The sequence below is a fragment of the Ovis canadensis genome, chromosome 6, assembly GCF_042477335.2.
Source record: "Ovis canadensis isolate MfBH-ARS-UI-01 breed Bighorn chromosome 6, ARS-UI_OviCan_v2, whole genome shotgun sequence".
In the NCBI taxonomy this organism is placed as follows: domain Eukaryota; kingdom Metazoa; phylum Chordata; class Mammalia; order Artiodactyla; family Bovidae; genus Ovis; species Ovis canadensis.
In genome coordinates this window covers 125,165,959-125,181,330 of record NC_091250.1, presented here as the reverse complement: position 1 = coordinate 125,181,330, position 15,372 = coordinate 125,165,959, and the positions used below count along the sequence as shown (strand labels likewise).

Below are 15,372 nucleotides of genomic sequence, written 5' to 3'. Positions count from 1 at the left end.
TCTGTCTGCTTTTCTCAGTGTGACTTGAGGTCCGGTTTTGAATAGCCAAACGTGGGGCTTCCGTAGTGGCTCAGATGGTAAAAGAATTTGCCTGCAACGCAGGAGACCCAGGTTTGATCCCTGGGTTGGGAAGATGCCCTGGAGAAGGAAATGGAAACTCATTCCAGTATTCTTGCCTGGGAAATCCCATGGACAGAGAAGCCTGCTGGGCTTCAGTCCATGGGGTTGCAAAGAGTTGGACACGACTTAGCAACTAAACAACAGTAAAAAAACCCCCATGTTAGGTAATGCCTTGCTGATGCCGCTGTTTTGCTTGTCCCACTGGGAGTCCAGATTCTCTTGAAAGCCCCACCCCCATTTGTTTCTCACTTGAGAGCAGGGTATAGTCTCTTTCCAGCTTTCCCCAAACCCTTGGCTCTGAGCTAACTTACCCATTCCCTCTCATCCCGCCTCTGTCCCCTGTTCTGTCCCTTATCCCAGTACTCTGACACTTTCTCAGATTTGTCTTCCAAGTTGGCAGGTGGCCCACTCCCAGATTGGCTGGCTGCCCTGTGTTGGGGTCAGGGTATAGGGATGATGCTGTAAATGCTGACAAGAAGCTGAGTGAACCAAGACGTGGGTACCATCTCATTACCTCTCCCATGACCAGGAACAGAGGGGACCTGGTCTAGTTTTACATGTGCTCTCTCTGAAGGCCTGTCCCCGAAGACTTGTCGATGAGAAGCGAGAGAAGAAAGATAGAGTGAAGGCATCAAAGATTCACTGAGGAGCTACTCTGTCCCGGGTCCCATCCTCGGCCACTCTGTGCATGGTTTTCGTGACAGCTGAGCTTTACAGCGCATCTCCTTTGCTGCACAGTCTCCTTCAGCTCAACTCAGCTCAGTCGCTCAGTCGTGTCTGACTCTTTGCAACCCCATGGACTGCAGCACGCCAGGCCTCCCTGTCCATCACCAACTCCTGGAGTTTAACTCAAACTCATGTCCATCGAGTTGATGATGCCATCCAACCACCTCATCCTCTGTCGTCCCTTTCTCCTCCCACCTTCAATTTTTTCCAGCATCAGGGTCTTTAGGGTGTCTAATTTAGCCCTCGTCTCAGGCCTGCAGTGGGAGTTGTGATCCTCACCTTCCTGATGAGAAAGCTGAGATGGAAAAGTGACCAGTCTAGTCCAGCCTCACCCATCAGCAGGAGGCAGAACTGGGATTTGAACCCTGTGCAGGGAACTGGCTCCAGGGTCTGCCCTGCCTGACAGGAATGGGTGCTTGTTCACGCTCCATGTTTAGCATTTAAATTTCTAGGGAAATGCTTGAACCTAGAAAGGGATTTCATCTTAAGTTTTTGGAGCCAAAATTATTTTAATTTTATGGCTAGGAAAAATGTAAACTTACATTTTCAGCAGACCAGAGATGATAAAGTGTGCATTTGTCAAATAAAATTCTTTGCCGTGATAAAGTAAATTATTCCTTGGCCTTGTAAAAAATTAGGCCTCACTTGAACTGTTTTCACTTCAGCCTTTGCTAATATTTCTGTTATCTCCATTAGGGATTACAATGATGAATGCCTTTTATTCGCATCGTTAAGCACTTCAGTGAATGTGTGAGCACACAGAACATCATAAGTCACAGGGAAATGAAACAACATGGTCTCCTGGAACGAAGGGAAGTCTTGAGAGCCTGACAGATTGGGGTTAGCAGCCTGTCTCTGCCACTCTCTGGCTATGCAAACTTGGTCAAATTCCTCAGCTTCTCTGGGTCTCTGCCTCTTAATGTGTAAAACACAGATAACAAAACTTATCTCGCTGGGTAATTTTAAGGATGGAATGAGATGACATACTTATAGCACTTTGCACAGTTCCTGGCATGAAGTAAGTGCGTAATAAATGTCATGGTTATTACTGGAATGGCTCTCATGATAACTAACTGTTTAATGACACGCCCAGCACTCACTCCAGTTATTAGTCCTTTGGGCAGCAGGACTGAGTTTAGGCCTTACTGTTTGATGGACCCCAGCTGCTGATGTACTTCTGCCCCTGTTAGAAATAGGTCAGGCAGTAGGCAAGTGAAGCTCATTAGAGGGTGTTATCTGTTGAGATCCTTTCGGCTGCAAGCAACAGAATATCCTGGCTTCCCAGGTGGCACGAGTGGTAAAGAACCCACCTGCCAATGCAGGTAGACGTGAGAGACACAGGTTGCATCCCTGGGTCTGGAAGATCCCCTGGAGAAGGGCTTGTCAACCCACTCCATTATTCTGGCCTGGAGAATCTCATGGACAGAAGAGCTTGGCGGGCTGCAGTCCATAGGTCTGCACAGAGTTGGACACAACTAAAGCGACTTAGCACTCACGCACGCATGCAACAGAATGTACAACTTAAAGTGTCTTGAAAATTGAGAATCGTGGTCACCTCTCACAACGTGAATTCTCAGGGTAAGGTGATTCTGAGATTATTTAAGTTGCTGAAAGATGCCACCAAGTTCTCAAAGTCTTCCCTCTCTTCTTAGCCATTCTCAGCCATTGTCTGTTATGGTCACAAGATGGCTGCAATAACACCAGGCATCACATCTTTACAGCACAAAATCCAAAGGTCAGAAGAAGCAAAGGGGAACCATGCCATCCTCATGCCCCTGTTAAATAAAGACAAAAAATTTTCTCAAAGCCCAGCCTTGCAGAATATTTCTCATCACCTTTGTTGGCTGGAGTTATTACCAGACACTCATCCCAGACCAGTGCTAAGGGGCATGGTTCAGGCCAGTGATTCTCAACTCTGGCTGAGATTGAATTGAGGAGCCTTTAAAATATCAAGATAAACAGATGTCCAGGTTTTACACTTGGAGACTGATTTAACTGGGCTCAGTTGGGGCCCTGTTCTGCATACACACGTTGTGTGTGTGTGTGTGTGTGTGTGTGTGTGTGTGTGTGTGTGCACATTCCAAAGAGCTCTGATAAGCATCTAGGGTTGAGAATCACTGGCTTAGACTCTCCAGGTCTCTCCCCATGGGACACAGCATCCTGGTCTTCAGTGAAGCGCATGGCCATAGGACAAGTGAGCCAACTGAAGTTCCAGAAACAGGAACTTCTATCTGCGGTACATGTCCAAGTGCATCTCCCAACACAGGTCCGGGCAGAGTATCTGGATGAGGCCACATGGTATTATGAAAAAAATACACTACAATCTGACAGACCTGAGGACTCCCGTTCTACCACTTGCAGATTGCATCAGTTTGATTAGCTTCATGTCTCTGCATCTCAGTTTTCTCACCCAAACAATGAAGGCAATACTACCATCCTCTTGGAGAAGTTCTGAGGCTACTGACGGCCAGGCAGTGAGAACTGCTGAAACAGATGAGGGCTCAGCACATGCTGGCTACGTCGCTGGAGGTCAGATTCTCCTTTTCTAGACCAGAAAATATAATTGGCTCCTCCCCGGGGCCCTTTTGGCCTGTCCAACATGGTTGTGACCTGAATACTTGACCAAAGCAACAAGAGCAATGTTCTTCTGTGTTGTTTGGATCAGAGGCTTGGCACAGAGTGGGTCAGAATGGTGCCCTAGGCAGGGTTGGGTGGAAGGTTTCGGAGACCTTGTAGGAAAGAGTGAGGTGTGAGTTCTGACTGGATTTGAGGCATATCAGAGGCTGCAGAGCCCAGGCCTAACTGCTTAATGGAATCCACTCTGGGCCTGCCCAGCCTCCTCCCTGTCAACCTGGTGGCCTCTTTATCTGCCTACCGGCCAGGAAAAGCGTCAAGTGTAAACCGACAGTTATGGAAATAGGTTGTCAGGTCATTGAATCAATATATTACGGTTAATCTGTTAGAAACAGCAAGGCTCCCCATTTGTAAACGTCTCCTTGATAAGCCCGTTAGAGCATATACAGCTGGGAAAATGAATGGCTTCCCACCAGCAGCCCTGGGATCAGTGTCCCCCTGTGCTTGTCCAAATGACCTCCCAGTTCAGCTTGACCCAGCCCAGCTGACCCCAACCCAATCCTGCACACGTGGACCCACCTGAGCAGAGCTCTGTGCTTTTCTACTCGGGACAAGGGATCTCCAAGGAGAAGGTGCAGACCTCCATTTTTTAAAGGCTCAGAGAATGGGGGATGAAGTAATTCTAGGAGTCTTCCTGGTGTAAGGATGTGATCGTGGGCTGAATACTCAGAGGACATTGGGCTTGGCTCCTGGTTCTCAGCTTGATGCCGTGTGGCTCCAGTAAGCTGCTGAATCACATCCTATGGGCACTTAACCTCCATAGATATAACTCCACAAACTTGGTAAAAGAGCTGGTGAAGAAGGGAGATGGTTATCTATAGCGTGGGTGATTTTGCCTGCCCGTCTCCACAGTGAGCACGTACCCAGGAGTGAGAAGTAGGCGGTGTGGATCTGAGTTGTCTAAGTCAGTGTTTGTTTGCTTATCTCCCGTGCTACATGCATCTTACTTTGTAGGGTGTGATTCAAGGGTCTAGGGCAAATGTGTTTGACTATAGACATCTTTTGCCAGGCTTGCTAACTTCAGAACCCAAGTGCTGTGCAGGATGGGATTCCATCCTCTCAGACAACATTATGGTGGCAGTGCCTAGGCTGTGTTACCTCATTTTCCCTTCCAGAGTGGGAGGCTCCTCACGGAGAAATCTGGTTCTTCTCCAGCTTTTAGTTGACCTTGCTTGCTCTCTCCGAGAACCTAGTGTAGAGCCCTGCACTTACTAAATACTGAAACTAACGCTTGCGTGCTTATGTGCTAAGTCGCTTCAGTTGTGTCCCCCTCTTTGTGACCCCATGGATTGTAGCCCACCAGAATCCTATGTCTGTGGGATTCTCCAGGCAAGAATACTGGAGTGGGTTGCCAAGCTTTCCCCCAGGGAATCTTCCCAACCTACAGATTGAGCCCCTGTCTCTTATGTCTCCTGCATTGGCAGGCAGGTTCTCTACCACTAGACCCATACTTGGTGCCCATATATTTCCACTTCCTTCTAAAATGGAAACTGAGGCAGAGATACTATTGTGACTCACCTTCTCTAGCCAAGTTGGTCTCAGCAGTGAGTTCCTGGCCCAGACAGACCAGTGAGTTCCTTCTTTAGGATTCCTGAATTTAGGAATGGCACAGTGGCTCAGGAATAAAAGATGGAGGCAGAATTTTTAATGGCATTCAAACCCCTGGTTTCAGTATGTCCTAGAATCCAAATACTGTGCTTGCGTGAGACCCAGTATCCTTATAAGAAACTTGCATGCTTGCCTAGTTCAAGGTCCATTTCAGTTACCTGAAACCAAAGGAGTTTTAAAGCAAAACAATTAGTTAGATTAGACAATGACCCCATGTCACTTGGATCAAAGGTTCCAGTAGGCTTATCGGCAGAGATTCTCACAGGCTATCCCACCTTAAAAACGAACTCTGTTAATCCTGAAACTAATGCAACATTGTAAATCAGCTATACTCCAATAGAATTTAAAAATATATATATATTTGGTCATTCAGATCATCAAAAACAACAAAACAATAACCAAAAAAAGAATGAGCCTTGTTGAAGATTTTGGAGTAGCCGCAGGGCTGAAGCTATTAGTTGACTGTCTCAGCCTGGGATGTTGTGGCTTAAGCCAGAGCTGATATAAGGGTACTCTATAGATGGAGATCTCTCAGGCCAACCAGTTAGGAGACACTGGTTATGTGTCATCAGACATAACTAAGGACTCAGATGAAATGTGGAGACTTGGTTTTGCCTTTTCCATGATAACTCTTCCCTCAAGCAACTGCATGTTTGGAAAATGGCTCAGCTTCAATACTTTGGTTCAGTCTATGAAATGAAAGTATCTCCTGCCATATAAATGAACAAGAAATGTCGCAGCCATCAGCAATTTCTGGCCTCCAAATGTAAATGAGGGCTCCCCAAACTGTGATCCAGGGATGCTGCCACCCCCCATGGGGATTGCTGAGGAGCTGAGGAAATGCAAGAAGCAAGGGGAACAAGGAAACAGGATTGACCCCAGATAGTTGAGATGTATATGAAAGGAATGACCTCAGCCCAGAGGCTTGCATCATCCCCCACACAGAATGCTGAGTTCCTTAACTTGATCCCTGGTCCCTGATGTTCAGACTGCCTGCTCCCTTTGTTGCAAACTTGTATATAGCCCGACTCCCCCTCCTGCCTCCTTGGAGCAGTTTTCTCAGAGCTCCTGGGATGCTGCCTCCTGGGCTAAACAGTTCAGTTCAGTTCAGTAAATTCGCTCAGTCGTGTCTGACTCTTTGCGACTCCATGAATCGCAGCACATCAGGCCTCCCTGTTCATCACCATCTCCCAGAGTTCACTCAGACTCACGTCCATCGAGTCCATGATGCCATCCAGCCATCTCATCCTCGGTCGTCCCCTTCTCCTCCTGCCCCCAATCCCTCCCAGCATCAGAGTCTTTTCCAATGAGTCAACTCTTCTCATGAGGTGGCCAAAGTACTGGAGCTTCAGCTTTAGCATCATTCCTTCCAAAGAAATCCCAGGGTTAATCTCCTTCAGAATGGACTGGTTGGATCTCCTTGCAGCCCAAGGAACTCTCAAGAGTCTTCTCCAACACCACAGTACAAACGCATCAATTCTTTGTTGCTCAGCCTTTTTCACAGTCCAACTCTCACATCCATACATGACCACAGGAAAAACCATAGCCTTGACTAGACGGACCTTAGTCGGCAAAGTAATGTCTCTGCTTTTGAATATATTATCTAGGTTGGTCATAACTTTTCTTCCAAGGAGTAAGCATCTTTTAATTTCATGGCTACAGTCACCATCTGCAGTGATTTTGGAGCCCAGAAAAATAGTCTGACACTGTTTCCACTGTTTCCCCATCTATTTCCCATGAAGTGATGCGACCGGATGCCATGATCTTCATTTTCTGAATGTTGAGCTTTAAGCCAACTTTTTCGCTCTCCTCTTTCACTTTCATCAAGAGGGTCTTTAGTTCCTCTTCACTTTCTGCCATAAGGGTGGTGTCATCTGCATATCTGAGATTATTGATATTTCTCTCTGCAATCTTGATTCCAGCTTGTGTTTCTTCCAGTCCAGCGTTTCTCATGATGTACTCTGCATATAAGTTAAATAAGCAGGGTGACAATATACAGCCTTGACGTACTCCTTTTCCTATTTGGAACCAGTCTGTTGTTCCATGTCCAGTTCTGACTGTTGCTTCCTGACCTGCATACAGATTTCTCAAGAGGCAGGTCAGGTGGTCTGGTATGCCCATCTCTTTCAGAATTTTCCACAGTTTATTGTGATCCACACAGTCAAAGGCTTTGGCATAGTCAATAAAGCAGAAATAGATGTTTTTCTGGAACTCTCTTGCTTTTTCCATGATCCAGCAGATGTTGGCAATTTGATCTCTGGTTCCTCTGCCTTTTCTAAAACCAGCTTGAACATCAGGGAGTTCATGGTTCACGTATTGCTGAAGCCTGGCTTGGAGAATTGTGAGCATTACTTTACTAGCATGTGAGATGAGTGCAATTGTGCAGTAGCTTGAGCATTCTTTGGCGTTGCCTTTCTTTGGGATTGGAATGAAAACGGACATTTTCCAGTCCTGTGGCCACTGCTGAGTTTTCCCAATTTGTCCCACCAAATAAAATAAATTTCTACTTTCAGGTTGTGACTATGCTTTTTAGTCAACAATTCTAACCCAGAACATGGCCTTCCTATTCTGTTGTTTATGGTGAAACCGTAACAAAACTTTCAGGAGGCAGTGTGGATCTGAGACTTAGAAGACCTGAGTTCTGGTTTTCTGTGAATGATTTGTTTCATCTCTCTGGGCCTCCATTGACTGATTTAAAAATGTGATTATCAGACCAGGAATGGAACAGAAGGTCTGTCTTGCCATCTCCTTCCACACTTGCCAGCTGATGCAACTACTACCTTCTCACCCAAATTGGCAGGTAATGCTCACTGCGCAAACTCAGGAATGCAAGACGTATTTATACCTTTGTGTTTTTCTACAGTGAACTTGATTTTTGTCTCAAGCCCCATTTACACTTGAGTAGTCTGTCCTATCTTTCGCCAGGGTCCTGTGCAACTTCTGGAAGTTTTTAGAGGCTGATTCATTGACCTTTAATTACCTTCTTCATCCCCCGTTATCCTGTCTTATTCTTAGTCTTTGGTGTTGCTCTTGCAGAGGCCCTCACGTGAATCCCATGGACCTTTCTCAGGGTATATCTTTATGACCTTGCATGTCCTCCTGACTTCCTTGGCCTCTGGGATGTCTGTCTCTTTCCTCCTCCAAACTCTCTGCATCCCCTATTCTCCATCTGCTTGCACTGGTCTGTCTTGCTTCTTGGTGCTCCCGAAGATCTCATTCTTGGCCTTCTCCTCTTATCGCTTTAGAGACTCTTTCATTCTCTGGAATTTCATTATTTCTCAGTTTAAACCACTCTCAGTAAGTTGCTAACCCCATCAAACCTCTGTGTGTGTGTGTGTGTGTGTGTGTGTGTGTGCCTTCTCAGCTGTGTCCACTCTTTGTGATCCAATGGACTGCAATCCACCAGACTCCTCTGCCCATGGAATTTTCTAGGTAAGAAAACTGGTGTAGGTTGCCATTTCCTTCTCCAGGGAATCTTCCGCATCCAAGGATTGAACCTGTGGCTTTTGCATCTCCTGCACTGGCAGGGGAATTCTTTATCACTAGCACCACTTGGGAATCAAACCTCTATTCCTATGTTAAACTCCTCTCCTAAGCTTCATTCAATTTTCCATCCTTTCAATTTACAAATACATGTCAAGAGTTTGATGCATGCCAGGATTTCCCTAGATTGGATTCAGAGATGAATAAAGCCCACTGTGTTCTGAAGACACTGGCTTTTGGACATCTCAGCTGGGATAACATACACACGACGTGTACTGAACTCTTGCTGTAACTCACTCTCACCCGCACCTGCTCTGGCGCCTGTGTCTAGTTCATGGTGTTGTCATCCAGCTAGTTGCTCTGGGTAGAAACTCAGGGGTTATCCTAGACCAGCTCTAACCTCAATCTCTATGTCCTGTGATCTTTTTCGATGAATGTTTCTGAATCTTTATGCTGACCCTCTGCTTTCTCAGCATAGCTCCATCCTTGGTGCTCATCGCCTACTGATTCTTTTGTAAGAAGCTTCTCATGAATCCTGGGGCCTTCAAGACTGTTCCTGAACACAAATAGGGCTATGTCACCCCCTCGTTAGAACTTCCAAGGGCTTCTCCTGGTGTCTGGAATTAACTGCAGATACTCTACTGTGATATCCATGTGATATCCTGTGTGTCCTTGCTCACTCCTCTTGCTGTTTCTCTGCCATTCTGTGCCTTGCTTTCGAGCACTGAGCTGCTTGTAGTTTAGCCACCTTAATCGATTTTCAGGTGCATGACTCCCCTTGCTTGTAGTCCCCTATGCTGATTTCTCACTTACCTAGTTCCATTTTTTCTTTAAACCTAACCTCAGGCATCAGTATCTCAAAAAACCTTTCCTGATCCCTCTCTCTCCCCACCGCATTGTACTTCGACATCCTGGATTCTGTGCAATCATACCAGTCTGTCCATGTCTTTCCCATGACACATCCTGTTGTTTTATCTGTCCACATATGTCTACCATTGGAATTGAAATCTTGAAAGAATTAAGTTAAAAATCCCATGTATGTGCTTAGCTATTCTGTTACTTACTCAATCACTCTGGCTCAGAAGAATTTGTGGGGCAGGGGAAAAATGTGTCCACAGGATTGTCTAAAGTGCCCAGCTGGGCCAAGAACTGAAATTTCACCTCTGACCTCCTGACTTTCTATTGCAGGCCCTGACTTTAAGACCACAGCAAAGCTCCCAGAATTTCAAGGCATAGGACAATCTCTCTGCCCCACAGATTAATTTTAGAGTCATTGAAATTCTGCCAGCTCTGGGGGCAATGATTGGGAGCCAGGCTGACAACCAGCAAAGGAGGAAATTACTCTGTGTCTATTTCAAGATGAGGGAGCTGTAACCACTGGTGCCTCCCCCAGTGATGCTGTTCGAAAAAACATAAATTTAATACTTTCATGAAACTCAATCTTCTAACCACAAGTGTTTCAGGGCTCTCTTTGATGTTCAGGAAAAGTTTCCTGGTGCCAATGTCTTTTGCACATATGGTGTGAAAGCCTCCTTGCACGTGAGTCCAGCATCTTGGGTCCCCGGCTATCTGGAAGGAAGAATTAACATTTGTTTCAATAACGCAACAAATATTTATTCAGCGTCTGCTCTGTTTGAAGCACACTGTGCTGCAGAAGGATACAGTTGAAAGGGTGTTCAAATCCTCTCGGCCCCTCACTGGCCAAGGATCATTGTCAAATCCCTTCTTCCCTTGAGCTTTGGTCTCCTCGTGTGTGAAATGGGCTTATGAGATCTACATTTCAGGGATACAAGAAAGATTGTATAAGATAGAGTGAGAAAGAGCCTGCCTAGCACAGTGCCTGGTACCTAAATCTTGATTTAAGAGAAACAAGGAGAAGCCAGTTTCCTACAAATATAATCTGAGCTGACAAGTGATAGCTCTTCCTTTAGGACAAGTAGCATTAAAAACCCTTAGGGACGCATCAATTGGAAATGTATTTGGCTGCAGACACACAAGACCAGTGGCCGATCAGTAAATGATTAACAATTGACCCTGGGAAAAAGTGAAACCCCAATTTGTAGTGTTTGCTGTTTTTCATAGTGGAAATACACCCACCATGGCTGGTTTTAAGTTACCAGTGTGATGGAACTTGATATGGAGTTGTAAAGATATATAGTATCTAGTACAGTATGTACTATGTACATAATATGGAATGGGGAGATAAACAGAGGGATATAGTCTCAGGAGCATAGAGAGCAGTAAAACTTTAAGCGAGTGAAAGTCACTCAGCTGTGTCTGACTCTTTGCCACCCCATGGACTACACAGTCCATGGAATTCTCCAGGCCAGAATACTAGAGTGGGTACCCTTTCCCTTCTTCAGGGGATCTTCCGAACCCAGGGATCAAACCCAGGTCTCCCACATTGCAGGCAGATTCCTTACCAACTGAGCTATCAGGGAAGTCCCTAAAACTTGTACAATATTTAAAAATTGCAAATACTGTAAAATTTTTTTAATAATTCCCTCACAGGAGTTGGTTGAGTCAGCTCCAGCACACAAAGCCTACCATTGTGACTTAAACATGTCATATTTTGTTTGTCTTATGTGACCTGAAGTTCAGGGATGGCCAGCCCAGGGCTGGTGGCTTGGTGAAGCTTCAGAGACCCAGACTCTGCTGGCCCGAGCATGAGTCCTCCATCCTCATGGATATTACTGCAAGACTACAGGAAGGCTGCCATCCCACCGGACCCTGTATCCACATCCCATGCAGCAAGAAGGGGGAAGGAGAGAGTGAAGAGAGAGTGTCTCTTCTGTTTGGGAAGAGACACTGTATAGTTCTGAATTGCTGCTGTAACAAACTGCCATAAACTTAACACCAAAATAGCAATGGTTAAAACAGCACAAGTTTAGAGATCAGAATTCCAAAAGGATTCCCAGTGGGCCAAGGTCAAAGACTGGGCAGGGCTGCATTCTTCTTTTCTGGAGACTCTGGGGGAGAATCTGTTTCCTGGATTATTCCAGTTTCTAGAGCCGATTCCCTGGCTTGCGAATCCCTCCAGCAGGGCCTCGAGTGTCCCTCATCATGTCACTCTGCCTCTGACGTCACATCTCCTTCTCTGATTCTACTGCCTACCTCTCTCACTTGTAAGGACCCTTGCGGTAGCAAAGGGCACATTGGATAATCCAGAATAATCTTCCCATTTCAAAATCCTTGCCTTAATCTCACATGAAAAGTCTTTTTTTTTTTTTTTTTTTTGCCAGAGGAAGAAACTTTCACAAGTCCCCATGTTTAGGACACAAACAACTTTGGGGGCCATTTTTATGCCTACCCTAAACGCCTTCCCCAGGGACAATTTCCTTTCACCCACTGGCCACAGCTGGACTGTCCCAAGGCCATCCCTACTTCAAGGCAAGCCAGCAGATCAAGCTTGAGCTTTTAGAGAAACAGAAAATGTGGATAAGGCAGTTGCCTAGTCACTCAGTCATGTCCGACTCTTTGAGACGCCACAGACTGCAGCCCTTGAGTCTCCTTGATCCATAAGATTCTCCAGGCAAGAATTGCTGGAGTGTGTTGCGATTTCCTTCACCAGGATAAGGCAGTAAGGGGCTGGAAATGACCCTTAGAATGTGACAGCCAACCAATGTTGTCTGCCACACTGGGAAATGATTAGCAAATACCTAAATGGTTCTATTCAGGGGGAAGGACACCTCACAGTCTCCCTTGAATCAATGGAATTGTGTGTGTGTGTGTTTTTTAATAGAGTACTATCCTAAATTGGTCATTGGTAGGCTTACCATATTAAAGGCCATTGTTCAAGCATGCTTCCTGCTTGCCTGCTGCACTCCTCTCTCTCAAGCATCCTGGCCTGTTTTCTGGCAGACGGGATGGGTCAGGGTGCTAGCTTTTGTGTCTCACACAGGGTGGATGTGAAGCTGACCCCCATGCTCTTCACATTGGGGAGGAAGCAATAGGATGCAGCCTTGTGACCAGCTACTTCCCTGGATCCATTAAGAATCATGCTGGAAAAGTTACAGACCTCTTCTGTCCTCTCTCCATTTGTTAGACACCATAATGGGAGTGCGCAGTGGGTAGGGAGTCAGGTAGCCAAAGGCATCTGAAGGTCAAATACAGTGACTTAGAGAGCAGAGGTACCTTTAGGGAAGGAGGAACTTCATGGTGCAGCTGAGGAGCTACGGTGTCAGGCAAGAATACTGGAGCAGGTTGCTATTTGCTTCTCCAGGGGATCTTTCTGACCCAGGGTCTCCTGCATTGCAGGCAGATTCTTTACCATGATGGGAGGGCACAGTGGGAAGGAAGTCAGGTAGCCAAAGGCATCTGAAGGTCAAATACAATGACTTAGAGAGTAGAGATACCTTTAGGGGAGGAGGGACTTCATGGTGCAGCTGACACTATAGCTCCTCATTGGCTTTGCCATGGGACCTGAGTTTTCCCACATAATAGGAAATGTGGCATGCAAACATTTGTAATTGGAAGGACTCCTTTTTTGGGGGGCTTTTGTGAAGTACTTTATTTTTAAAAATTCATTTGCCTTTAATTGAAGGAGGATTGCTTTACAATATTGTGTTGGTTTCTGCCATACATCCACATGAATCAGCCATAGGTTCCTCTTGAACCTCCCTGCCACCTCCCGCCCCATCCTACCCCTCTGCTGCTGCTGCTGCTGCTGCTAAGTCGCTTCAGTCATGTCTGACTCTGGGTGACCCCATAGACGGCAGCCCACCAGGCTCTCCAGGCAAGAACACTGGAGTGGGTTGCCATTTCCTTCTCCAGTGCATGAAAGTGAAAAGTGAAAGTGAAGTCGCTCAGTCATGCCAGACTCTTAGTGACCCCATCGACTGCAGCCCACCAGGCTCCTCTGTCCATGGATTTTCCAGGCAAGAGTACTAGAGTAGGGTGCCATTGCCTTCTCCGCCCACCCCTCTAGGTTGTCACAAAACCCCAGTTTGAGTTCCCTGTATCATACAGCAAATTCCCACTGCATATCTATTTTGCATATGGTAATGTATATATTTCCAAGCTATTCTTTCCTTTCCATTCATCCCACCCTCTCCTTCCCCCTTCCCCTGTGTCCATAAGTCTGTTCTCTGTCTGCCTCTCCATTACCAGTGAAGTCTTGTCCGACTCTTTGCGACCCCATGAACTGATGCCTGCCAGGCTCCTCCATCCATGGAATTTTCCAGGCAAGGGTACTGGAGTGGGTTGCCTCTCCATTGTTGCCCTGCAAATAGTTTCAGCAGTACCATCTAGATTTTAGATGGTAGAATTCTAGATTCTACATATATATGTGTGTTAATATACGTTATTTATTTTGCTCTTTCTGACTTACTTCACTCTGTGTAATAAACGCTAGGTCCATCCACTTCATTAGCACTGACTCAAATGTGTGGAAGGATTCTTTTTTAAATTAATTAGTTTGACCATGCTGAGTCCAAATTGTGGCATGTGGAATCTAGTTCCCTGACCAGGGATTGAACCCCAGCCCTTGCATTGGGAGCCCAGAGCCTTAGCCACCCAACCATCAGAGAAGTCCCCTGGAAGAACTCTTGATCTCCAACTTGGTTCCTGCAAATAGAATACAAGCCAAGAGAAAACGGCTTCTGTTCTCCTTACCAACAAACCAACGAAGCCAAATGAAAATTTTCATATCCCAGGAAAGTGTTGACCATTTCTCACTAAGTCGATGTCCCTTTTCCTTGGCCTTGTGTCTTGTGTGATTTTAATTCCCTGACCAGGGATCGAACCTGGGCCCTTGGCAGTGAGAGTGTGGAGTCCTAACCACTAGACTCCCAGAGAATTCCCTCTGCGCCCCTTTCATAAAGTAAGACACTTCAGAATTGACTATCCTCAAAAGCACTGTTTCCCTTAGAAACTTCTAGGTATCTTCGTCTTGGCATCAAGAACTGGTGTAACAACACATCTCTCTCTCTGAAGCTCAGCTGCAGCAGCTGTGTTAACTTGCACAACGTAAGTACTTTCTTTCTCCCTTTCTTCCTCAGTCCTGATTGTGTCATACAACCTTTATGCATATATGTAGGAGCTTCCCTGATGGCTCAGTGGTAAAAAATCCGCCTGCTAATGCAAGAGACTCGGGTTCAATCCCTGGGTCAGAAAGATCCCCTGGAGGAGGGCATGGCAACCCACTCCAGTATATCCTTGCCTGGAGAATCCCATGGACAGAGGAGCCTGGCAGGCTACAGCCCATGGAGTCGCAGAGAGTCTGATGTGACTTAAGTAGGAGCAACAGATGTTTCCTTTGGGCAGGCAGGTGAAGTAAGGATCGATTTGAAAACCAGAAGAACGAGTGAGAGAGAAAAGCTAGAAAATCAGCTATGGGCGTCCAGGGGAGGCCAGAACATTCAGAGGGGGCAGGCAAGGGAGAAGCCACATTCAGAGAGATAGGCTGAGCCACAGAAAGCAGGAGGCTGCTTGGATAAACACTTGACATCTCTATATAGGGCTGAGGCTGCAGGAGGCCCGGAAGGAATTTGCAGGGAAGAGATATTATAGACTGAGAACTTCCCTTTTGAGCCTCCCTAAACAAGGGCTTCGCATGCATATGGAGTGGTGTGGTTTGGGTGCTGCTGTTTCTCCTTCTGAAAACCGCATGTGCTACAGAAATGAAGCCAGCCTCCCCGGGAGGGGGCTGAGGACACATGGGCCCCTGCCACAGGCTCTGTGCCTCTTAGGGCGCCCCCAGCCATTTGAGACACCATGAGTTTACCGTTCGGACCCTGATGTCCAATTTGTCTTTGTCCCTTCCTGTCCTCTACCACTTGGGGGTAGCCTGGGTCACTCAGT

At 46.4% G+C, this 15,372-nt stretch overlaps 1 protein-coding gene across 3 annotated transcripts in view; it reads left to right on the top strand.

The window, feature by feature from the left end:
- RAB28 (RAB28, member RAS oncogene family) overlaps positions 1-15,372 on the top strand; it is a 154,267-nt gene that overhangs the window by 112,647 nt on the left and 26,248 nt on the right. The window contains exon 8 of one of the 3 annotated variants that reach the window (XR_011257862.1): positions 112-1,904. The exons of 1 other annotated variant lie outside the window; for it this stretch is intronic. The gene's annotated coding sequence lies outside the window, so the exon portion shown is untranslated. Of the gene's footprint in view, positions 1-111; positions 1,905-15,372 lie in introns of those variants that run through there. One more of the 3 variants, XR_011257863.1, reaches the window with a different exon arrangement.